Source organism: Lissotriton helveticus, chromosome 8 (assembly GCF_964261635.1).
Source record: "Lissotriton helveticus chromosome 8, aLisHel1.1, whole genome shotgun sequence".
NCBI lineage: Eukaryota > Metazoa > Chordata > Amphibia > Caudata > Salamandridae > Lissotriton > Lissotriton helveticus.
In genome coordinates, this window is record NC_136069.1 from 921,882,847 (window position 1) to 921,907,179 (window position 24,333).

A 24,333-nucleotide genomic window follows, 5' to 3' on the forward strand; every position below is an offset into this window, starting at 1 on the left:
CATGCAGAGGAGAGTGGCATAGAGGCCACTGGTGGAGATACTCACAGACCCTGTGAGGAGGGAAGCGCTGCCCGGGTGACTACAGGCTATATGGAACTTAACTGGGGCACTACAGCTCGCAGGGCCACGGAATGGGAGGCACTGAAGGTGGTGTTGCAGGGAACTTGTTTGAAACTCACCTTTGGGGTATGGCACCAACTTTAGGCTGAACTTAAGACTGAGGAGACGGGCCTAGACGCATTGCAGGCAAAGGTTTTGACAGATCCCTAAATGCACAGGAGGGAAATGAGAGTATGAAGAAACCTATCAAACATATGCGACAGATTGGATAAGGATACACTGAGGCAATACGGACAACGGAGCTGCGTTGCAGTGAGGACGCTCTTGAACGGAGGTCTGAAAGATGCGAGATGCTGCGGGACTCGCCGCTTAAGCTGCCGCTTACTTCTGTACCCTGAATGAAGGAAGCGAAGTTAAACGAAGAAATCGTTTTTCACTGCCGGTAATGTTGGCGGCTTAATCATCACACCCTGAGTTGATGCTCGAAATTTAAAGTGCTCGCTACGGAGGGAGGATTGAAGCCGATGCAGTCTGTGCTCGCCTGCCGTGCCTGCCGTGGGTCCGCAAAACAGATTTTGCGGGACCTACGGAACCTGCTAAATATTTTCTGCACTGCAATCCCGGGTTGGAAGCGGCTCGACACCGCCGGGAGGCGGAGTAAGGGGAAGAGTCGTAAGCGCTCTCAGCTGAGGGGGGCCTGTACTGCTACGAACGCTACCAACGCTTCGAACGCTGCTGACGTTGGGTGCAGCGGTAACCTGAGACAGGCGAGGAGAGACGGCGTCTGTCAAGCACTGGGGAGGAAGCATAACTCTCACAGTGATATGGCCCCCAAATTGAATCCCGTGGAAAAGTCCCTCGGCGCCAGGAAGAAGCAAAAAGATAAAGATAAAATACCGAGGGATGAGGAGTTTGCTGACTTTGCAGAGGCTCATATCCCCCATGTGGAAGAACGTAGTAAGAGGAAGCAGCCACAAACACAGCAGCAGCCAGCTGGGGTATGAACACGGCTAGCAACAACATCAATTGTAGAATTGTTTGCAAAAGGTGGTAAGGAGAAGGGAGCGGTGGAGGCTGCTAAGGCTGTAAAGGGGGATGCAGAACCTGGGAAGGATGAAAAGCCTACGGATATCGAAATGAAAAGAAATGTCAGTGAGGATGTGACAGTGTGCTCCCAGGATTGTATTGTCTCTAATGAGGATATTACCCCCACTAAAAACCTCCCAGGACTTGAAATTAAAGCAAAGGAGGGAGAGATGCAAAAAGCTGCTGACAGTGTAAATATGAATGGGGTTGATAACACGGGTTTAAGTATAACAGAGGCAAATCAGGCGGTTATAGAGCAACTCCAAAGTAAGTCATTAACCTTATCTGACTCAGAAAAAAACCTGGGTGCTACAAATGAACCAGCAAACCTGGTAACTTCTGCTATAGATGTATTATGTGATGTTAACGTTTTGTCGGGTGGAGGTCAAAATGGGGTTGTGAAGGAGACTGCCCCAAGTGAGGCTTTTTACTCTGCGTCCGATGGCAAAGAATGGTCTGAGGATGAAGAAGTTGGCTCTTCCTGTATAGAGTCTGAAAGTGACCCAGAATTAGAGCAACCAGCAACAGCTTTAACCACTTGGCTGCTAAGGTACTCCCTCTTCTTCCCATTGACTTTCCATTGAAATCAATGGAAAGTCCATGACGAGTTACCCTTGTCATTAGCGCTGAAGGGGTTAAAGATTTCAGGTGCTAGTAATAAACATGAGCCAAGCTGGGATCAGCCCATGGACAGTTCTCTACAGGATGGCTTTGCCCTGGAGTCCGCCCAGATGTCACTCCTAGAGAGAATACATCAAGAGATTATCGCTCATAGGGAGGAAACTCATAGGGATAATCAGAAAGCCCATACCGCAATGAAAAAAATGCAGGGGGTAGTTAGAAAACTATCTAAAATGTGTGCAACTACAGGCGATAGAGTGGCAAACTTAGAAGACAGGATTGTGTCTACGGAGACTGAGGTGGCAGCTGCTGTCTCTAAAGTTGGCTCATATGATGTTCAGATGACTGATATCCATTGGAAACTGGAAGAGATGGAAAACAGACTTCGTAGGAACAACCTGCGTGTGTTGGGAATTCTGGAGGGAAATGAAGGGTCTGACATTAAAGCCTATATAATCAAGCTATTTACACAGGCATTCCCCGAGCTTAATGGATGGAATTGGTCCACTGAAGTTCAAAGAGTTCATCGTATCCCTTTTACCTTGAAAAAGAATACTAAGGAGGGGGCTTACCCAAGAGCGGTATTGATCTATATTGGAAACTTTATCCTACGGCAAGCTATATCAGACCTGGAAAAACCAACTGCGAAAAGAAATGCCGAATGAATATCTTTCTTTGTTAGGCCAGATTTCTACGACACTACGGTAGAGAGGCGATGGCGGCTGAGAGGGATGATCAAGCCCTGTCAGGATAAGTACTTGCAGGCCTTTCTGCTAAACCTTGCACAGCTAAAGATTATAAACAAGGGCAAGACTCTATTTTTTTCCTCAGAGATTAAGGTGCAAGAATATTTGGATTCATTGTGATTATTGATTACTAATGTTTGAAATATATGGCAGGTGCTAGGACAAAGACTGCACAGGGAGGGCGACGAGTCAGGAAGGTAAGTGGCTTGGACCCAGCGCACGGAACACCCCATCCTCAAAGACGCACCTGGTGGCCCCGGATGGCACAATTGTGACAATTCGGGCTGACATTGTGCACACCTTTCAGAGACTCCTGCATGGTGTGTATTAGGGCAGACCCCTAGGTTGCATAGGACTATTGTAAAATTTTCCTGGAGGGCCTGGAACTCCCTAGGATTGTGGAGGCTGTGGTTGAGGACCTAGACTGTGCCATTGAGCCAGAGGGATTGCGTGCAGCGTTGTCTATGTTAATGGGCGCCAAGGCTCCCAGTGGGGATGGGTTCCCGGTAGAGTTTTTCTGGGAGTTTTGGCTGCAGTCAAGCAATGCCTGCTTGAGGTTTTCTTGGTGGCAAGGGAGGTGGAGGTACTGCTCCCTACTATGAGATAGGGGGACATATGCATGTTGCCTGAACCCAGTAGCACTAGCGGCTGCTACTGACCAGGGTTTGTGGGGCAGGGGACGGAGGCAGGGGAGGGAAACTATTTTTTTTAAATATGCACTTACCAATTCTCCACTGACCGCGGCAGCCACCTCTTCATTCTCCGTCCTCCTCGCCACTCGGCAGGAAGCACCCAGACTGCCATAATCCGCTGCCAATTACGACGCTGCCTTAGCAGAGTTTTAATTGGTTTGAGCGCCATGGTTTGGCACTCAGACAGGGACTGGCAGGCTCTACATGTTCTCCACCCAGGATATAATGTAGCCTGGGTGGAGAACATGCAAAATGTGCATGCCGCTTTGGCCGGTCCGAGAGGGCCAGTCAAAGCGCCATGCACACTTTAGGTGCAACCAACACTCCTTATCCTGTGTCGCATGGGGAGCCCTCCCCCGCCCCCCCGCTTTCAGCTGAAAGCAAAAAACAAAATGATAATAACTTACGTCATTATCATTTTATTTAATGCATGCAGCTGAAGCAGTGGGGAGACGCTCCTCTGCATTAGCAGAGGAGCTGACACTGACAAATGGGAATAAGACTTACCCCACAGCATATGGACCGCTTACTATGATCAATTTGGATGTGAAGATTCTGTGCAAGCTGTTTGCCATTCGCTTGAACCCCATCATGATCAGCCTGTTACACTAGGATCAAAGCACTTTTATCCCAGGACACAACAACAAGATGGACCTTAGGCATTTGTTGCAAGTGATGCATGAGGTTGAGGGCTACAGAGACAAAATGGCCCTGGTATCTATTGATCTGGAAAAGGCCTTTGAGACTTTTGACTGGGGATACTTGCTCGAGGTCCTGCAAGTCATGGGGTTCGAGGCCCAGTTCAAGAACTGGATTAGGCTGCTCTACACCAAACCTAGGCCAGTGTGCAGATAGGACAGCGCCACTCAGAGAGCTGGGCTCTGAGAAGGGGGACACACCAGGGCTGCTCCATGTCCCTGCTCCTCTTCGCACTCACAATGGAGCTCTTAAAGATGATGACTCTGTGGGAGCTGCGTGACTGGGGCATAAAGAGTGGTGATGTTAGTCGTATTGTATCATTGCATGTGGATGACTCTGTTTTACCTGTGCTCCCTAATAATCCCTCGAGATTATTTTGCTCCTATTGGATGCCATTAGTGCCCTGTTAGGGCTCCAGATCAACCTCAATATGTCCCTGTTGTTTGCCCTCACTATGATGGTGGGGACCCCTGTGGAGCACCTAACATACAGCAGTCTGCGCTGGGAGCTGGATGATTACTGTCATCTGGGGATCATGGTTGCACACCCCAGTGCACAACTGATGCCCCTCAACATGGGGGGTGGTGGACTTTCTGAGAGCCTCTGTCACCTTTTGGAATATGCTCCCACTGTCACCAATGGGCAAAAGGGCTATCTCCAAGATGGTGCTTCTACCGCCTTACTTATACGTCATACAACATTCTCTATGCTCAATGCCCGCCAGGGTGTTCAGACAGCTGGACACAATCCTTATCCTTATTTCTCTTATATGGCCTGGTAAACAAAGCAGATTGGCCATGGCCACCCTAACCAAGCGATACGAGGAGGGTGGACTGGAAGAGCTGCGGCTCAAATGTTATCACTATGCTGTGCACATGCAGCATGCTGCACGCTGGCTGGAGACTTGGGACAGTCGGGAGAAGAGCGTGCTTGTGGGGTGGTCGATGCTGGGCAGCTCCCAGCAATATTGATGAGGGCTCCAGGGCCTGGACAGCGCGTCGTTTCTGGTTAGGCAGATCATTTATATATGGCAGAAGCCGGTCAGTTGTGCTGAACCGCGAGCTAGCAGTGTGCATACTTCCATCCGTCCAGCGAATAGCCTAAAATATGTCCTTCTAGGCCTGGAGGGATGGGGGCTGTGAGCTGTTGGGGAGTTGTACCATGATGAGCACTTTATCTCATTTGAGGGTGAACAGGTGGAGTTTGCACTAGTGCTGGGCCACTTCCTGCACGATGTCAACATGGTGGAGCTAGACAGACCACCTTTCCAGCTGCGCGGGTGGTGTCAGACACTCTGGGGGCCATACTGTCTGGTTGGTCGGGAAGGCATCTGCTAACCTTGACTTACAAAGAATTGACAGTGGACATGGCTGGCACCAGTGAAGTGTCAGGGCGGCCTGAGAAGAGGACTGGCTTGTGTCTGTGCCCTCACAAATAATGCATTCTTTAAAACTGGTTCACTACAACTTTTTACATTGTACTTACCTTACCCCCCTGACTCTATGATGGATATCTTGGTCTCCATCTGCCCCCGTTGTGGGTCCAGGGGGTTGACTTCCTTTATCTGGCCAAGGGGGTTCCACGAAGTACAGGATTTTTTGGTTTGGTGGTGGGCGTACTCACACGTGCCACTTCACTGCAGGTAATGGTTACAAGGAAGCCTGAAGGTGGCAAGAAGGCATAAAAAGTCTTGCAACTGGCACTGGTTCTTTCTAGATGTATGGTGGCCATCACCTGGATGAGACAGCGCGCCCAGGAGATTGAGTCCTGGTACAGAGATGTGGCAGAATAGATGCTAGCGGAAGAGAGAGACCTGGATGACAGGCTCACGGCCTCAGACCCCGCTCTGAACAGTAGTGATAGTGATTACTCAGATGATTATCTCCTTCCTGAGCGGGATACCCAAGAGGGGGGTGAGGGTCTGTGGATGGTCCACCTGTCATGCGACTATAACCAAACTAGGGAGCAAATGGAAACAAATGTAGGGCTGTGTGGTATTGTTCCCTTACTTACCTGCTGTACACTGTGGTTACTGTTATTAACACAGCCAAGCTGGTTTATATGAAACTTAAAAAGAAAGGTTTTTTTTTAAACTCAACTTTGTTAGCATTTAAAGCCATCAGTAAAGACTGACCTCGTGAACTAACAGCCAGCACTCTGTGCCACCAACACTGATGTACACTAATTGAGCACTATGTGAGGCCAGTGGACGAAACGCCTAAAGTGTCATGCTATGAGGAGACGAGGATGGGTTGAGCCTGGAGGCAGCGACTGCTTTAACCCGTTTCATGCGCACGCGATTTTACGGAAGTGCCACACTTCTGCAAAACGGGCGGGGCTGCATCGGCCATTGGCCGACGGCAGCATGGAAGGGGTTAACGTTACACTAACATGATATCATGTAAGCAAACAACTTATCCGGATCTAGGGTGCGACTTAATTACAAGCCAACTCTCCTGGGCCTCCCTCACCCTGTGGCTGCTGAACAACAGCTCTACTTCTGCGCCTCGGGGCACATAGGAACTCGTTTGAGATAATGCGCGACAATAGCATTTTAGCGCATCGCTACATACACTAGCACTAAAAGGCTCAATAGTAATCCCCTATGTATGTATGGGGCTTGGCAGGGCTGCTGCATTCATGAGTTCACTATGAGCCGAACAAGTTGGTGCAATCCATGAGGCAAACGGGGGAGTAGGAACAACAGAGAGTGGGTTAAGAGAAGATAAAGGTAGGATCCCGCTCCACTGTGTTGCTTGCCTGAGTCTGATTTTTTTTTTACATATTTTGCAAGAGGGAATCCAACAGTGAGTATATAGCCTAGAAATACTCTAATCTTATGAAGAATCATTCCATGTTTCCTTCATTTTTTTACTGTTCCAATGTTGTGGGGAACAGCTGACTCGTCTTTCGTCAGAAGTTTCTAAATATTTTCTCAACCACTTGCTTTTATTTTCACAGTTAGTCTCCGGCAGTGCTTGTTAGGGCTAGCTGATGTGAGATGTACGCTGATTAACACAATGCTACCTAGCCTTTGGTAGGATGGAAAGTGGACGGCTGTGGGAGAAGCCGAAAGCCGGAAAATCCCAATGACCTTCTAATCCCGATCCAGACTTTTTATACAGCGAATTGGGCACAGGTAGAATTGAAAAACTCTGGGAGATTATAAAAGGGAAAAAATAGAAGCGTTTTCTTCTAGGCTGCATCCTTGCACCAAAGCTTTTTAGTTTATATGTAGCAGATTTCCATAGCGCTCTTAAAACCACTATATCCTTTTCACCTACAATGGGCTCTGTGCATTTCCCCTGTCACCCCTTTGCAGACGGCCTGATCCTTTTAGGTTATAGGGCTTTTAGTTTACAGAGGAAACTTGATGCGTTAGGATTATATTGTAAAAGAAATTGGTTGTACAGAAATCTAGAGAAAACAAAAATTATGTTCTTCTTGGGAAAAAAAGTAAGCAACTTTATGGTTTAAATCTTTTTATTGATTAATTTGTAGACAGACAATGCACAAAGAACAAGGCTCTCAGCTCCATAAGACTGCATATGTGACCACAAGGTTGCAAAGATCAATATTACCTTAGGTAAAGGTATGAAGCGGGCCCTCAAACAGAGGAGAAAACAGAAACATACCCCAAAACAGGGAACACAGAAAAGAACCCCTCCCTCCCCACCACCCACTCCACCCTCTACCCACCCTTGTCCACCGTATCAATCCAAAAAAAAGGGAAGGGGGGAGAGGAAGGGAAAAAAGTAAAAAGAGAGGGGGAAAGAAGGGAAGGGAAAGGAAAGAAAACGCAGGCTAGTGCTCACGCTTGGAGGGACGTGTCCCTTTAGAGGTAGCATTTGGAATTTGCGTGCCCGGAAGGCGGAGGAGCCGCAAATATCGAGGGCATGTTAATCCTCGGAACTCTGACACCAGCAGTGTAAGGAAGGGTCGCCACAGTTCGGGAAATTCGGAGCCTCTGCCAGCCAATGTTAGGGTCAATTTCTCCATGCCTAGCACGGACCACAGTTGCTGGAGCCAGCCGGTGTGCGTAGGGAGCTGAGTGGAGCGCCAGTGTATTAGGATGTTCTGTATCGCAACCCCAAGAGCAATAGCAATCAGCCGGCCCTTCCGTGGCTTAGGAGGGTATGTTAGTGGATTAGGAAGGCCCAGAAGAATGTATGAGGGGAAGCGCAGGAGCTGCGTTTCCAAGTGTAAGTCTACCTCGTCGAGGACTTGGGACCAGTATGGTTGTAGAGCGGGACAGCCCAAGAGAATATGCTCCAAGGTGCCCATCTCCCCACAACCCCTCCAGCACCGATCACTCCGACGCTGATCGAAGCGATTAATGCATTCAGGCGTGTAGTACCAGTATGTGGCCACTTTGGTTAGGGTCTCCGTAAGGCCCATGTGGTAAGCCGAGTGCCTCGCCCTGTGATAAATACCCTCCCACTCCTTATGGCTTAACGTCCTTCCAAGATCTCTCTCCCACCGTGACGGCTTGCATTGTACGTATGCGGGATGTTGGCTAGCAGCATGCGATAGATATCTGATATCAGTTTTTTATCAGTGGTGCGAGTCACTAGCCTTTTTTCGTATGGTGTCAGTAGATGCTGTGCTTGTAGTTTAATCGTCGGATGTAGTGCCCAGTGCCGAATCTGCAGATAATATAAGCGCTCCTGTTCTGGAAGACTGTAGTCCTCCCTGAGCTGTGAGAAGGGTATGATGCCATTCAGATCAAATAAATGGCCCAATGATCTATAGGGGAAGGAGAGCCACAACCGGAAGGCAGAAGCAATCTTGCCGGGGTGATATTCCGGTTTGTCGAAAATAGGAGTAAGAGGGGACGGGAAGGTAGTCAGTTGATGGGAGACGTTGGTATGGTTTCAGGAGTCCAGCATCGTACTGGTAATGTATGAGGCGTACAGGTTCAGGGGCCTGTTAGTTTTATGAAGAAAGCGAACCCCCTGTAATGGTCTACCTGCTACTGCCTGATCCTGGAAAAGCCAGTGCTTTTCGGACTCTAGGCGGCTCCACTCTACCAGATACCTGAGTTGCGTGGCGTGGAAATAAAGCTGAATATCGGGGACTCCCACTCCTCTCTGTTCAGGAGGTAATGTTGCGATTTGATGACCACGGCTTACGCCCGTGCCATATGAAGCGTGAGAGGTCCGTCTGTGTTTGGTGTATCCGCCGGCGGGGTGGCCGAAGAGGAAGGGTCTGGAAAAGATATAGGAGTTAAGGGAGGATTGTAATGTTAACAGCCGCAATTCGACCTAACCAGGACATTGTGCAAGTTTTCCATCTATGGAGTGCCGCCCGGATGAGTGTGCGAAGGCTAGAGTAATTAACTCTACAGTAGCATGGATTGTGGGAGCTAGTTGGATTCCCAGATAAGGGTATGTTGTGGAGGCCCAAACCACCGGATGTTCCTCTTTCAGATAAGCAAGGGTGGGCGGCTACAGAGAAACATTCAGGGCCACGGATTTATCCATGTTGATCCTAAACCCAGACCCCAGAGCAAAGCAATCTAATTCAACAAATAGGGCGCGCATAGATGTGATCAGGTCCAATAGAGAGAGAAAGATATCATCGGCGTATAGGCTGAAGGTGTGAATGTCTCCCCCGAATTTAATCCCGGATATAAGGGGATGCTCCCGGAGTCTAAGGGCCAGGGGTTCCATGTATAGAGCGAATAGCAGAGGAGACGGGGACATCACTGCCTAGTGCCTCTCTCAATGGGGAATTTAGAGGAAGTGTGGCCATTAACCAGGACAGTCGCCCAGGGAGAGCAATAGCAGTTCAAGATGCGGGACCGTAACTTCTCACCGAAGCCTGCTGCGATCAGGACCAATTCTAGGTAAGGCCAGCGTACCCTATCAAAGGCCTTCTCCGCGCCTATGGCTAAAAACATATACTCTCCCTGTGTGCGGGAGGCCCGCTCCAGCAGATGTAGGATACGCTTCATGTTATCACTGGTTTGTCGTTGCGGAATGAATCCCGCTTGGTCAGGCCCAACTAGTTGAGCCATATATGGGGCCAATCGGGTCGCAATGATGCTGGTGTACAGTTTGATGTCAATGTTCATCAGTGAAATAGGCCTATATGCACCGCAACGCATCCTATCCTTCCCTGGTTTGGGGATGACTACTATCGCTGCCTCCAGCATTTCCCCAGGAATGGCTGCCGCGCATTCAAAAGTATTAAACAGCGCTGTCAGGATGGGGGCTAGTTGACTACAGAATGTCTTGTAAAAGGCTGCCGCGTAGCCGTCTGGGCCAGGTGATTTGCCCAGTTTAAGGCTCAAGATGGCGGACATAACCTCTTCAATCTGTATCGGCCTGCCCAGAAAGTCGGCTTGAGCTTGCGTTAGTGCTGGTAGGCGGGCCCTAGCTATGTAGTCAGCACTGGCTTGAACGTTGAAGGGATCTCCTGTGTAGAGGGCAGCATAGAAGTCTCGAAACGTTTCTGCAATGGTCGCATCGTCAGAGACAGGCACTCCCTGTGGTGTGAGGATTGTGTGGACCCCTGCTGTTGCCTAGCCTACCGCAATTTGTTAGCCAAAAGGCGGTCACAGCGGTCCCCGCCGGTGTAGTAAGAATGGCAAAGCCTAAGCGCTGGGTATTCTGCCTTGTCCTGATCTAAAGCTGCAAAGTTTTTGCGTTCAGCGCAGAGTTGCCGCCATGCACGGGATGCCCCAGTACGTTTGTGCATCTGTTCTAGCTCCGCTACTCTCTGCGTAAGCTCCGCTCTTTTACGCGCCCATTCTTTGTTATCCACAGCGGAATTAGCAATGAGTTCCCCCCTAAGTACCGCTTTAAATGCTCCCCATTGTGTAGCTAGTGAGGTGTCAGGGTTAGCGTTGAGAGCAAGATAGCTCTCAATAGCTTTCCGGATCTGATCCAACACTGAGGTGCGGTGGAGTAGTTTGTCTCGCAGGCGCCAGTGTTTAAGAGGTCTCTCCGAGGCTGGCAGGAGGAAGGTAGCTAGGACGTGGGAGTGGTCGGAAAGGGAGGCAGTCAGAATTTCAGCACTGCGCTCAAAGACCTGAAGAGAGGAGGAGCAAAGAAAGGAGTCTAGCCGCGCATATGTTTTGTGGGCCCCAGAGTAGAAGGTGTAGCTGCGAGTGCGGGGGTGAAAGACGCACCAGAGGTCATGCAGCCCCAGGTCGTGGAGACAGGTCTGCCCTGCGGAAGTGAGCGCCCCGACTGATGGGTCCTCTGGCAAGACCTGCCCATGTCGTTGTCAAAAATAAGATTAAGGTCCCCTCTCAACAGCAAATGGCGGTCCGCTGCTGCAGCAGCGTCTCGGAGGGCTTGAAGGAGGAATTTGACCTGGCTATATTTGGGCGAATATATGGAACTTACTACAAAGGTGGTCCCCCAATGGAAAATTGGTAGGTAAGCAGGCAACCCTTAATTTTGGCTTCCTTTTGGAGTACCCTACCTTTAAAGGATCTGGGGCCAGATGTAGGAGTCCATTTACCACCGGTAACGGCCGATTTCGGCCGTTACCGACCGAAAAATGGGTATTTGGTATGTAGGGGGCAATTTTACAGATTCGGTAAATTAACCGAATCGGTAAATTTACAGAATCTGTAAAATACCGAATCGGTATTTTTATCGATTCGGTAACGGCCATATGTAGGTGGGACTCTTCAGAGTCCCTAAGGCCTTACAGAATCGGTATTTTACCACCCAATCCAATTGGGTGGTAAAATACCGATTCCAGGTGTGCATGTACATGTGCGCATGCACACCTAGCCATGTGACAGACAGACATGCCCTTAGGGCATGTCTGTGTGTCACATGGCACACATGCCCGTCTTTGGGGTGCTAGAGGGTGTCAAAGTGACACCCCCTGCACCCTTGCTAAAATCGGTATTTACCGATTCTGTAATTACAGAATCGGTATTGCCCATTGATTCCTATGGGCTTCAAGGCCCATAGGAATCAATGGGCAATACCAATTCGGTATTTACAGATTCGGTAAATACCGAATCTTAACGATTCGGTATTTACAGAATCTGTAATACCTACATCTCCCCCTTCATATTTACCGACTCTTAAATACCGAATCGGTAAAATTCGGTATTTAAGAGTCGGTAAATATGAATTACCTACATCTAGCCCCTGGAGACCAATATGGCAACTCCAGCCGATTTGGAAGCTTTAGAGGAAAAGAATTGGATGGGAAAGGCTCGGGACCTCAATCTGAAGTGGTCTTTGGAGAGGTGTGTCTCTTCTAAGAGGCATATATGTGCCTTGGATTGTTCCAGATAATTAAGGATCGCTCTGTGTTTAATAGGATTGTTCAGGCCCATCATGTTAAGCGTAAGAATTCTAAGAGGGCCTGTAGACATCAGGGGTAGGGGTGGGATCTAAGTGCAAATAATACTGCTGTAGCATGAGCGGAGGGACGGCGGCAGCATGAGCAGAGAGTGCCCCAAGGTATAAAAAACCTATCACATAACTAAAAAAGGTAGACAAGGGATCCCACAAACAAAACAAAGCTTCTGTGTAGGGCATAGCCCTCGGCAAATTCGTAAGTTCAACAGGGAACACGGTAACCAGGAGCAGAAACAAGGTCCGGATGTAAAGTCCGCCATCCTGGAGGAGCCAGGAGGTCATCATATTAGGGTTTACAAGTGACCAATGCAGGGTAGTGTCCCCGATCCCGCTGCCCACCCGTGTCCGGAAGCCACATCCGGCTCTCAAGGAAGTTGCCATTGGCGAGGGTTCTACTTAACCAAAGCCAGCCAAGGCCTCCGAGGCTAGAGTCAGGGCATCTTGCTGCCCCTTTGCAATGTCTGCTGCCGCCGGAATCCTAGGTCGCCGACGTCGACTCCGGCGTTGCCACCCTGAGGGGGAGCTCTCGGGTTCCGACATAGTGCTGCGGACTTCATCATCATCCGTGGGGGCCGCTAGGCCAAAGAGGCGGCACACCTCTGTGAGAGAGCACATCTAATGTAATTTGTCGTTGTACCGAAATATCAGGTGGAATGGGTGCCGCCCATGAATACGAAATACCTTGTTGGCTGAGGTATTCAGTCACTGGTTGGAATTGACGTCGGCGCTGTAAAGTAATCAGGGCCTGGTCCTGATAGAGCACAGGGGCTTGCCCATTGTAAGAGATAGGATGGAGAGTTCGAACTCACAATAGGATGTCCTGCTTGGTCTTAAAACCTTGAAAGCATACTAGGATGTCTGCTGGGGGGGCACCCGATGCACGTGGGGCCCCTACGCGGTGTGCCCTATCCAGGACAATGTCGATATTGTCAGAGGCCCCCAAGATGTGCCAGAAGAGGCCTGTTGTTAATGTGAAAAGGTCCTTGGTATCCTCAGTGGCCTTAACTCCCATAATTCGAATGTTGTGCCTCCGGGACCGGTTTTCCAGGTCCTCCAGATGTACTTGGATGTCCAGGTGTTGGTCCTGCAGGTGAATGATCTCTGCCTGTAGCACGGCCACATCCGACGTGGTATTGTCTTGCCTGCCCTCCAGTGTAGCAACCCGTTCTCCCACTCCTTTAATGTCCCTGCGCATCTCTTTTAATTCGGCAGTCAGGTCTGTCTTCACCTTCTGAATATCAGCCCGCAGTGTGTTGAAGAGGGATTCCAAAAAGTCCTTAGTGATGGGATCGCTCTGTGACCTGGGGGACTGTGGCTGGTAAGCCATCTTAGGACCGAGAGCTGGCATCTTAGGAGCGGAGGGAATTCTGGCGAAGAGATCTGTGAGGGCTTTCTGCTTGCGTGTCCTGGCTGTGGACATGCTTGAATACGCCTCTTGTCCCGTGCACCACAGGAGGATCGCTGAGAGCCCACCAGGCCGGCAACTCCTTACAACAGTCAGGGGGGCCCGGCCTCTATCAACGGGAACCCGAGTCCTGGAGGGAACCCCGAAGCGGCAGGCCGGTAGTAGGTGCGCGCAGGCAGCTGCTCTATCAAGGTCTCAGGTGTTGTGGGGTGTTTCTGCGCAAGTCACTCAGTCCGCCGCCCCAGGAGTCGCTGCCACCCCCGGGAGGCCAATCGACGCGTCTAGTTCATCGTGTTGTCTTTGATGCCACTGCACCCCAGATTTAGGTAAAAAATGCCGCCCCTCCACTCTACCTCACCATCAGTATTCCGTCAGCCACCGTCGTTCCTACGCTGGATAAGTGCTATGGGAAAGCGGCAGCTGTGGGGGTCCAAGAACCACCGGGGTAGTGCTGCAGGGGCTGGGAGGGCTGATAGGGTGTCTTGCTTCCCCCCTCCTTAATGCCAGGCTGAGATCGCTCCCGCCGCGGTGATGCACTTCAGTCACCACAGGCAGGGAAAGAGGGACAGTCTGTGTAGCGCAGCGGGCCAGGCCGGATCACAGCAGCAGGGAAGAGCTAGGCCCACACCCCGTGTTCCTCCACCGCCACTTTCGCCCCTCGTCTGCCCCAGTACCTTAATCCACCAGCCGGGCTGGGCCGATACGCCATGTGAGTCAGACAGATCTGCCGCACTGTGACCACCCCGTCGCATCCGTTCTCGTTGTTCTCGGGCCTCTCCTTAAGCCCAGTAGTCTGCTGGGCCCAGCCGTGTTCTCGTCCAGGCGGCCGCCGTCATCCCCCGCCGCTGTGGGGAGGAAGTGCAGCTCGTGGGGGAAGGTGCAGGCTTCCTGCGTCAGATCCAATTGGTCAGGTCCGCGATCCTCCGCCGACCACCAGGGGCCCTCCAGTGTCTCTCGCTGTCCAATGTGGCAATGGAGGGGCACCTCCGATGCGTGTCCTGCCCTGGTGCGGGAGGCAGAGGTCACCGGCACAGCGTTGGCGCGCAACCCGCCGAGCACTCAGGCTATGCGGGGCAGGCCTCTGCAGTGGTGTCCGGCCTTGACGACCCCAGGCACGGGTCACCCCTCATGCGAGGCCGCTGCCTCAGCGCAGCACCGGGCAGGCAGGCCTCGCCTCTCGTAGTCCGCCATCCCAGAGGCAAACCTTGATCTTTCGCCACCGGAGCACACTCGGGCAAGATCAGAAGCTCCTCAATGCCATGGAATGCCGGTTGGGCTCCTGGGGAAGCTAGCTGCAGCTATTTGGGTCGACGGCGAGAAGGAGCCCCAATTCAAGCGTCCTTCCTCGCCGGCATCTTGGCCACCAAGTAAGCAACTTTATATGGCAACTCGGTGCAATGCAGATGGAATCAGTGGCCCAATATAAATATATACAGCTTACTTTTTCTAGTAACCTTTGATGGGAAGCCTACATATTTATTTATTTATTTTTTAAACTGGTAAGGCGCGACAGCTACCCAAAAAGGGTTTCCCGGCGCCGAGACACAGCATAAAAGAAGCAGGGGATTTCAGGAAGCTTAAGTTGTTATTGTTCGAACAGCCAGGTCTTGATGTTCTTTCTAAACCTGGCATGGTTATCCTCTTTGCGAATATGAAGAGGAAGTGCGTTCCAAAGGGAAGGTCCTAAGTGGGCAAAGGATCTGCCGCCCATTCTTGCAAGTTTGAACCTTGGTACGCAAAAGATGGCAGCTGATTGTGACCGGAGGTTGCGCTTGGGAGTGTAGGGATGGGCAAGCGCTAAAAGATATTTGGGTGCAATACCTGCTTTGATTCTGAACATGTAGTTCAGGGCTTTGAATCTAATTCTGTTTTCTACCCTGAGCCAATGAAGCTCACGACGGTAGCTCTAGACTCCAGAAGTTTTGGGGATTTTGCACAGTAGTCTAACAGCTGAGTTTTGGCCAAGTTGCAGCCGCCGCACTACAGCTTTGTTGGAGCCAAGGTACAGGATATTTCCGTAGTCAAGCCGCGATGTTATGAGGGCATTGACTACGGTTTTTTGAGTGGAGGGGGGCAGCATCCAAAGGATTTTCCTCAGCCATTTGATAATAGTCAGGCATGGGCCGACAACTTTGCTGGCCTGTTGTTTCATGGAGAGTGAGCTATCCATGATGACTCCCAGATTGCGTACTTGGGTGACTGGGGTGGGGAAAATTCCCATCTGGTTAGGCCAGTGGGAGGGGTTCCAAAGATCGCCTTGTTTCCCTAGGAGAAGGATCTCCGTTTTTTCTCCATTTAGCTTGAGTTGATTTCTTGTCATCCAGTTGAAGATGCTTTGCAGCCCTAGTTTGAGAAGAGATAGGGCTGAGGGACTGGATTCAGATAGGGAGAAAATGATCTGAGAGTCGTCGGCGTAGGTCATGAGAGTGAGTCCAGATCTGTCCGCTAGATCAGCCAGGGGTCTGAGGTATAGGTTAAAAAACAAGGGACTAAAAATAGATCCCTGGGGTACTCCGTGTGGGGCCTTAAAATTTTCGGAGCATGCCGAAGTGGAAGTAATTTGGAACGTCCGTTGAGTCAGGAAGGACCTGATCCATTCGAGTGCCCTTCCTCGGATACCATTACTATATAGTGCCATAATGAGTGTTTCATGGGATATGGTGTCAAAGGCCGCGCTCAAGTCAAGAAGCACGAGCGCGACCGTTTGACCATTGTCAAGGAGTTTCCGGATGTTTTCGGTGACTCCCAGAAGAGTAGTTTCTGTCGAGAAGCCAGCATGGTAACCCGATTGAGACGGGTGAAGAAGAGAATTGGTTTCAGCAAAATTGGATAGGACCGAGTGGACGTGTCTCTCTAAAAATTTAGAAAAGACAGGGAGTACGGATATCGGTCTATAGTTTGCTAAAATTTCTGGATTAGATGTGGGCTTTTTTAGCAGTGGAGTTGTCATGGCGTGTTTCCAGAGGGCCGGAACAGTGGAAAGTTCTAAAGAAGAGTTTAGCATAAAATAAATAAATAAATAAATAAATAAATAATAATTAATAAATAAGAAGCCTACATAAAAAATGTAAAGGCAAGGGTTTTGTTACAGACTTGATTACTTGTTAAATTTAATCAGATGTATGGCGTAATTTCATTGGCTTCGCAGATGAAAGCGTGGGGCGAGAAAATCCCTCCTTTATCCTTGTATGGGGCGGAGTTTCTATGCTTGGACCAATGATATCTCTGGGGATCAGTTGGGAATGTAGCCTTAAAAAGGATATTCAGTTTGCCCAAGGAGTCCATGGTTTAAGCTATACGGCAGGAATTTAACCTAACATCATGGTACCTTATGGCAGGCACCCACTTCTTAAGGTTGCTTTATAAGGTGTCTACAAAAATATCAATGCTATGCTGGGAGACAATCTGCTATCGAAAGGAATTGGGCTACAGATGTGGTCAGTTGAGTTGATTAAATAAAATCCATGCACAGCTTTTTGGATATAAAATGAATGTTTGAGTCGTTTCCCAATAAACGTATCACGAAAGAATCAACACTACAAGTTTCCTATAAGCAAGATATGAAGTACTAATCTGAAAAGGCATCTATTAGCTTTACATTGAATACACGAGGACATGCAGATAATTTTCCATAACCTACCAGTTTATCAGACCTCAAGCAACATTTAGAAATCCTCAAAGTATGGCTTGGGTGTAAGCCGATTTTCTTCGGACCAGAATGGCATAAAAATGTGTGGGATAAAAGTGGTATGCTAATGCTCCCTAAATGTGAGTTGTCCAATATGTCATTATCTTTTCAATTGTGTGATTATGTTTTTAAATCTGCTTTCGTATTGTTTTTAAAACCATTAATCTTGAAATATCAAGCACAGTCTAGATATGACTGTTGGCTAATATGTATTTTTACAATATTGCAGTTGGTTTATCACGTTTTCTACTTTGTATCAAATATGGAAGTATAGCCGACAGGAAGTTGTAAACTGTAGTTTTGTTTGGTTTATTCGATGCAATGGTTTTAAGCTTTTATTGCTTTTGTATTGGTTTTATCATGTTTTAACGGCATTTGCCACAATAAACTAAGGGGCATATTCACAAGGAGCTATTGGCGATCTAACGGCACTTTATTGCAGCCACAAAATCACAACCAACATGCAGAACATCATGCCCACTCACCAGACAAGACAGAACAACTTACAATGGTATCCTGGGCAAGCCGTGAACATGAGCCATCAACGGCATGGCACCTCAGCCACACAATAGCCGAATGTGGGGAGAGGTGGCAAACAGGCATGTGTGAAGGATGCAGTAGAACTATGACAGGGAAAGTACACAATGCCAAGATTGGTGGCTATGTGCTGGACAGACCGCAGTATGCAGAACACACCCATATCCACGGTGACATACACCTCCGGTGTTTGGAGTGTAGTGAACAGTGGACGCAACCAAGTCACCCCAGCCAGTGGGGCTCCTCGCGTAAATGTTGCCTGTTATGTCCCCCCCCGTAAGCGTGAGCAGAGTGAGATGGCCCGGTGTACGCCAGGCCAGCATAGGGGTGTGAATAAAAAGCACGTAGCCCTGGGCGCGGTCCTCTTCCGGAAAGCCCAACTTCTCTGCCAGGGGGGCACCTCTCACCCCGACACGAGGCCGACGCCGTCCTCATGATCAGAGTTGCCTGCGATCCTGTGTGCCTGCCATACCCCGGCCCACTGGAGCACAAACCCGTCAGGCCCACCCCTGTGCAGCCAGGCCACACTGATCACCTGCAGACACCGGCGTGTGTCAATGAGGGCCCATCACGTTCCTGTGCAAGCTCCAAGCCCAAGGCCCGCGACACTGCCAGCCTCCCAGACCATCGCCGGCCCACATTACTCCTTCCTCATTCACATACTACACCGGCGTCCTCTTCGGCCCAGTAGGTCCCATATGCCAAACTGTGTCCTGGGTAATGAATGGCAGTGACCCAAACCCAAGGCAGCGGCCATAGCACCAGATCCCCCCCTATCAGCGAGGCATAGTTCCTTATGGGCATCTTGCGACACGTGGTGCCACTAACCCTGTTCAACACCAGTCGGCTACACGTGGTGCCACTAACCCTGATCAACGCCAGTCAGCTACACGTGGTGCCACAAACCCTGTTCAACGCCAGACGGCTACATATGGTGCCACTAACCCTGTTCAATGCCAGCCGTCTACACGTAGTGCCACAAACCCTGTTCAATGCTAGCCAGTGACACATGGATGAGGGACCAGGACTACCCTGCGGACCAGTAGGTCTCACATCCAGCACCTAGTCGTAAATCACGAATGGCAGAGTCCACACGAGTGGTCGCACGGAGGTAAGAGGAAGATGCGACTCAGTCCGGATGAAAGCCGGGTCACAGTCATGGAGGTGACCGAACACGTGGTGCCACTGAACCTGAACTACACACGCCGGTGATGCCACCAACCTATGCCAGCGACACCCAGTGAACGGCCTGTGCTAACCACTGCCTGTGGCCTACACTGCGGTCCAGTAGGTCAATGAGTCTTGATTTAGCGCTGACGGAGTTCATAGCAGTGTACAGGCATCATCGCAGACTGCATCCCCTCTCAGCACCGGTGCCACCAAGTCTGTTCCCTGACATTCATGGACACTCACTGGTCGTACATTGGTGGCGTCTGAGTCTATGGACTAGGGGCTAGTTTTCCTCCTCATGTAGCTGATACCGAATTGGTGGTGAAAACGAGGCTTGCACTTTCCACTCCTCCATTTGCTGCTTCCGGATAAAATCAAACCTTCCGCATCATGCCCTGGAGGACACCTTCCACTGTTCCCCGCAACCCTCCACAACATACACCTCGGACATTGATGAGGATCCGCTCAGGTCGCATGGCCCATCTGACTGCATCTCAAGTCACCGTCCCGAGGCTGGGTGCCTGTGCTGGCTGCAGTGCATCCGAGGCCACTAACTCTGTGCTGGTCCGGTCCGGGACCCATTCTTCTGAGATATTGGATGGCCCCTGAAGAGATGGCCTTGGGGTCATCAACGCCATTTCTCTGTGGTCCTGCGCTGTACGCAGCCTACGTCCCAAACTGCATCCCACCAGGGCTGACACATAAAAAGCGAGTCCTGGCTGGCCCGGACGTCTCATCACCACAGGAGGTACACCCCACCACCGCAAGGACCACCTCAAATCGCCATCTGCCAAAGCGAAACGGTGGTCCTGACAGACTTACGGAGTTACTCAGACCTGTTGTGAATGCCATCATCAGCTCGATACCCTACTCAGCACTCAATGTGCCAGTGACCCCCCAGGATATAGCGGCATGGATTCGCAAATTTAGCGGCACAAATATGGAAATTTAGCGTAATTTTTGCGGCACTTTATTTTACTCCGAATCATTCATATTCAGCATTAAAACAATGGAAACTGTTTTAGTAGAGTATTCCACTTTGAAATAGGCCCTGATGTGCAGTCATCTCCTTTGATGTCCCTTCCACTACCCCTAGCATTTTAGTGAATTGACGCACATGCTCTAGTTGGCCATGTTACCCCCTCACCTACCATGTCCAATATGCCTGTGTTTAAAATATATCTTGATGCATTGAGACAACGCATACTTTCATATATTAAAGCAACTTCTGAGTTAGAAAGGTTTATTCTGTCCTACATGGAGAGACGGGCAGCTATACTTAGGGTCGCCTTACTGGATGTGGCTGAAATGGGATTACTGAAATGACAGTAAAACCCTGTATCTTGTTTCTAATTACACAACAAACAGCCGCCTTTTGACTCGGGTTGGCAGATTTCCCACCCCCATGCTGGCAGACTTACCCCCTCTGACAAGGCAGCTGTTGAAAATTCACCTTATGAAGGATTAACCAGCAGTGCACAGGAGGGTTGTCCACCAAAGTTGCAGCATCCGCCATGGGAAGAAATCCTTTGGTGGGTTTCGTCCTTAATGTTTTATCACCAAAGTGGCTCCTCCCATGAGCGGTGCAGATACTCTGTTGAGTAACATCCAACGCTGAGGAGATTCCACCAGTAACATAGCATAAGTATTTGTAAAGCAAACGTTCACCCAAGGGCATCTTGACGCTGAATAACAGATGTTTATTGTTACCCAACTCAGTGGTTTCATTTTATCGACCTCAGAAAGATGAAAGGCTGAGTGGACCCACCGGGATTTGAACCTGTGACTATGAGGACCCGGCGTAACAATTACTCTTCCCATATATGAATTTAAACTTCATGCCACTGGTGCAAATTCTGCACCATCTGCCCTAGCCTTAGTGGAAGGCTAAATCAATTGCACCAATATCATTTTATGACAATAGTACACCCACTGTGGCAATGAAAAGCAGTGTAACTGTGCTTAGAGGGCTAATACCAGTCAACTCCTGGACCATGCAGCAAAGTGGATTTCCCCTACAATGCAACTATCATAATTACAACAACTACTGTCATTTGTTTTTTTTCAAACCTTTAATCTCTGTTGCTGGCATTGTCTCCGAGCATCTACAATTGCTGTACCATGCAGTTTTGGGCTACTCCTATATTTTTCCAAGGCCTCCTCTCTGATGAATTTTACAGTTATTAGGATTCCAAATGTAAAGATGTTCCTAACGTCGTAGTAAATTAATGGAAAGAGTGCTGTTCCAAAGTTTGGAAGGACACACGCAGCGCTGTAACAACTCCCTCCCATCCATATTGCGATAAAAAACACTAGCCTAACAGGCCCTTAGTACATCAAAAGTTGACACCATGTTGAATACAAAGTGCACAAATGTCTTTTGTATGAGTCCAGGCATCCCAATATTTGCCCATGAGCCAAATGAGAAATTAGTGATTTTAAACAGATTAATGTGGTTGTGAGCTTCATAAGCTGTCCCATCTTCTACAGCCACAAAAGCAATACATTTGGGCTCCAGCACCAGATGATTGTCTAATATGAGTCAGACAATAGAAATGAGGATCAAATCTGCAGTAAGGGGAGATAGTTGATGACCATAATTGTGGATAACTTCGCCTTCAACTAGGCACTGTGGCAGGAAAATCTTGTCTGAGGGCCAATAGAAGGGGAGTCTGAAGGTATGTGGATTTCGCGGGTGATTAGAAAAGTGACAATTTCGCAGGTACTTTCGTCAAAATCGCGCATTTTTACAAGTGCGGATTCCGCTGCACTTTTTAAAAAATGGCGGCATTTTAACAAAAGTGCCGATTTTGCAGCAAACCGCGAAATCGCGAAATCCTGGAGGGTCTTGCTCAATGCACCGCAGGCCATTGTCCGTTGCTGATTGAGTTTTGTGCTGTGGAGCGTTTGCGCAGCTGTGTCACCTCCAACAGTGTGGGGTCCCTGAGACGTTGATAGGGAAGATGATGCAGGTTTAACACACCCCACTGCATCTGCACCAGTAATATATCGAAGGGACACAATCCAAGTCTTTTTAATCACATGAGCGCGCTCATCTCTAGTGTCCCAACCCCAGTGCACTGCAACTCACGGACACTTCTGTTTGCATGTTGGTTGTCCTCTGGACTTTCTCTGGCTCACTCCATGTTGCTCAGCAGTTGACTCTGTTATGCATGTGTTTTCTGTTTCCGTTGCACTGGTGTCCAATGTTCAAGTGGTTGCCAGCACCAGAAATTCCGTGCTGAATGGCTTACACTCACCCCACTCACATCCAGCACAGTCATCACTGTACATGTGGCCCTGCCAGTTAAGGGGCCGGGCGCATGTGCCCGTAGCCAATCAACATGATATATGCGTGTGTCGCTTTGTCTTGTTGTAATCATGAGGGCCCTGGACCCTACGACATTACATTGTGCTGTGTACATCGGATGAAGACATGTCTCCCCAGGCAGTGGGTTGGAGCTTAGACATGTAGCTTCGTCATCACCCACTCAAGTCATAAGGGGAATAGCCAGGGCCGTCATACGCAGAGCCAAAATGGGTGTGTGACTGCTATTTCAGCGCGCCTGGGCATGGTTCTGTACTGTGAATGTGCATCTGCATGTGTCTCTATGGTAGTGTGGGTCTCCTTAGTGGGGTGTGGGTGTTCCCTGAAGGGTGATGGACACCTATGTATGTGCTCTAGTTCGCATTCCATGGGTTCGGTCCCCACCCACACCTGTTGGGCCACTTCCTCTTGGCCTGCTGATACAAGGCATTGGGGTGCCATGTGTGAGTGTGTGAAGTGTTGTGAACCAGCTGTGCTTGCGCCTGCTTCCTGCTGTGTGGTCTGTTGCAGGCTCGGTGTTCTCCTCTGAGTAGCTTGGCTGGCCGGGTCCTGGTAGGGGGTTGAGTGGGATAGCCATGGGCTGTTGTAGGGTGTCGGTGTTGATGGTGTGGTGGTCCTATCCGGAATCACAGATGTGTTGTACCCCTAACTTGTTGTCTTTGTTGCTCAGATAGAATGGTGCTCAAAAAGGAAGTCAGATATCCAGTACTGCTTAGTAGCTGTGTTGCCAATGCGAATTAAGGACATTTCATTGGCAGAGCCACGGGACAAAGCAGGAATAAGTGTGGGACCCTGATTTGCAAGCAATATGAGCAAAGCTGTGGCAAACCAAAGGCATATGTAAGGTTTTACTGATCTGAAAGGCATCACCTGTCAACAAAGTGATGAAAGCAATACGACTGCTACTCTGGCTGGTGAAGCAGATGGGCAGATGACCCCAGCAGTGGGACATGTATTTGACATAGGTTGGGTTCTCTGAGAAGCGAAAATAATGGGAAGAATACTACCAGGAAATGCAGAGAGATAATTCAGCTAAGCTCCTTTTCAGCCAGGCTATAATAGCTGAAAGCAGAACTGAACTGGGACAAAAGAGGATTACAAATAAAAGGCTGGAGGATTAGAGATTCACAATGAGATAAAAATTGCAAGGGCCAAAGCTCAGGACTAGGGGTGAGTCAAGAGGAAAAACACGTTCTTGAGGTACCTGAGAAATCAGAGGCTAGCCACCTCTATATGGACAAGGATTAACTGACAAAATATCGCCAATGAAAATATCCCCATACCAAAATATTGTAACCAAAATATCATTGTCAAAAATATCATCATCCTATACTTATAAGGTTAAGTACAAAAATGAATAGAAAAAAAAGTATTGTTAATATTAATATTGTTGTATTGAAACGCATACTTTCATATATTAAAGCAACTTCTGAGTTAGAAAGGTTTATTCTGTCCTACATGGAGAGACGGGCAGCTATACTTAGGGTCGCCTTACTGGATGTGGCTGAAATGGGATTACTGAAATGACAGTAAAACCCTGTATCTTGTTTCTAATTACACAACAAACAGCCGCCTTTTGACTCGGGTTGGCAGATTTCCCACCCCCATGCTGGCAGACTTACCCCCTCTGACAAGGCAGCTGTTGAAAATTCACCTTATGAAGGATTAACCAGCAGTGCACAGGAGGGTTGTCCACCAAAGTTGCAGCATCCGCCATGGGAAGAAATCCTTTGGTGGGTTTCGTCCTTAATGTTTTATCACCAAAGTGGCTCCTCCCATGAGCGGTGCAGATACTCTGTTGAGTAACATCCAACGCTGAGGAGATTCCACCAGTAACATAGCATAAGTATTTGTAAAGCAAACGTTCACCCAAGGGCATCTTGACGCTGAATAACAGATGTTTATTGTTACCCAACTCAGTGGTTTCATTTTATCGACCTCAGAAAGATGAAAGGCTGAGTGGAC

The 24,333-nt window shown here is 49.2% G+C and overlaps 1 protein-coding gene across 5 annotated transcripts in view; it reads right to left on the reverse strand.

The window, feature by feature from the left end:
- LOC144773006 (uncharacterized) overlaps window positions 1-24,333 on the reverse strand; it is a 2,495,654-nt gene that overhangs the window by 1,783,976 nt on the left and 687,345 nt on the right. The gene's annotated exons all lie outside the window — the stretch shown is intronic.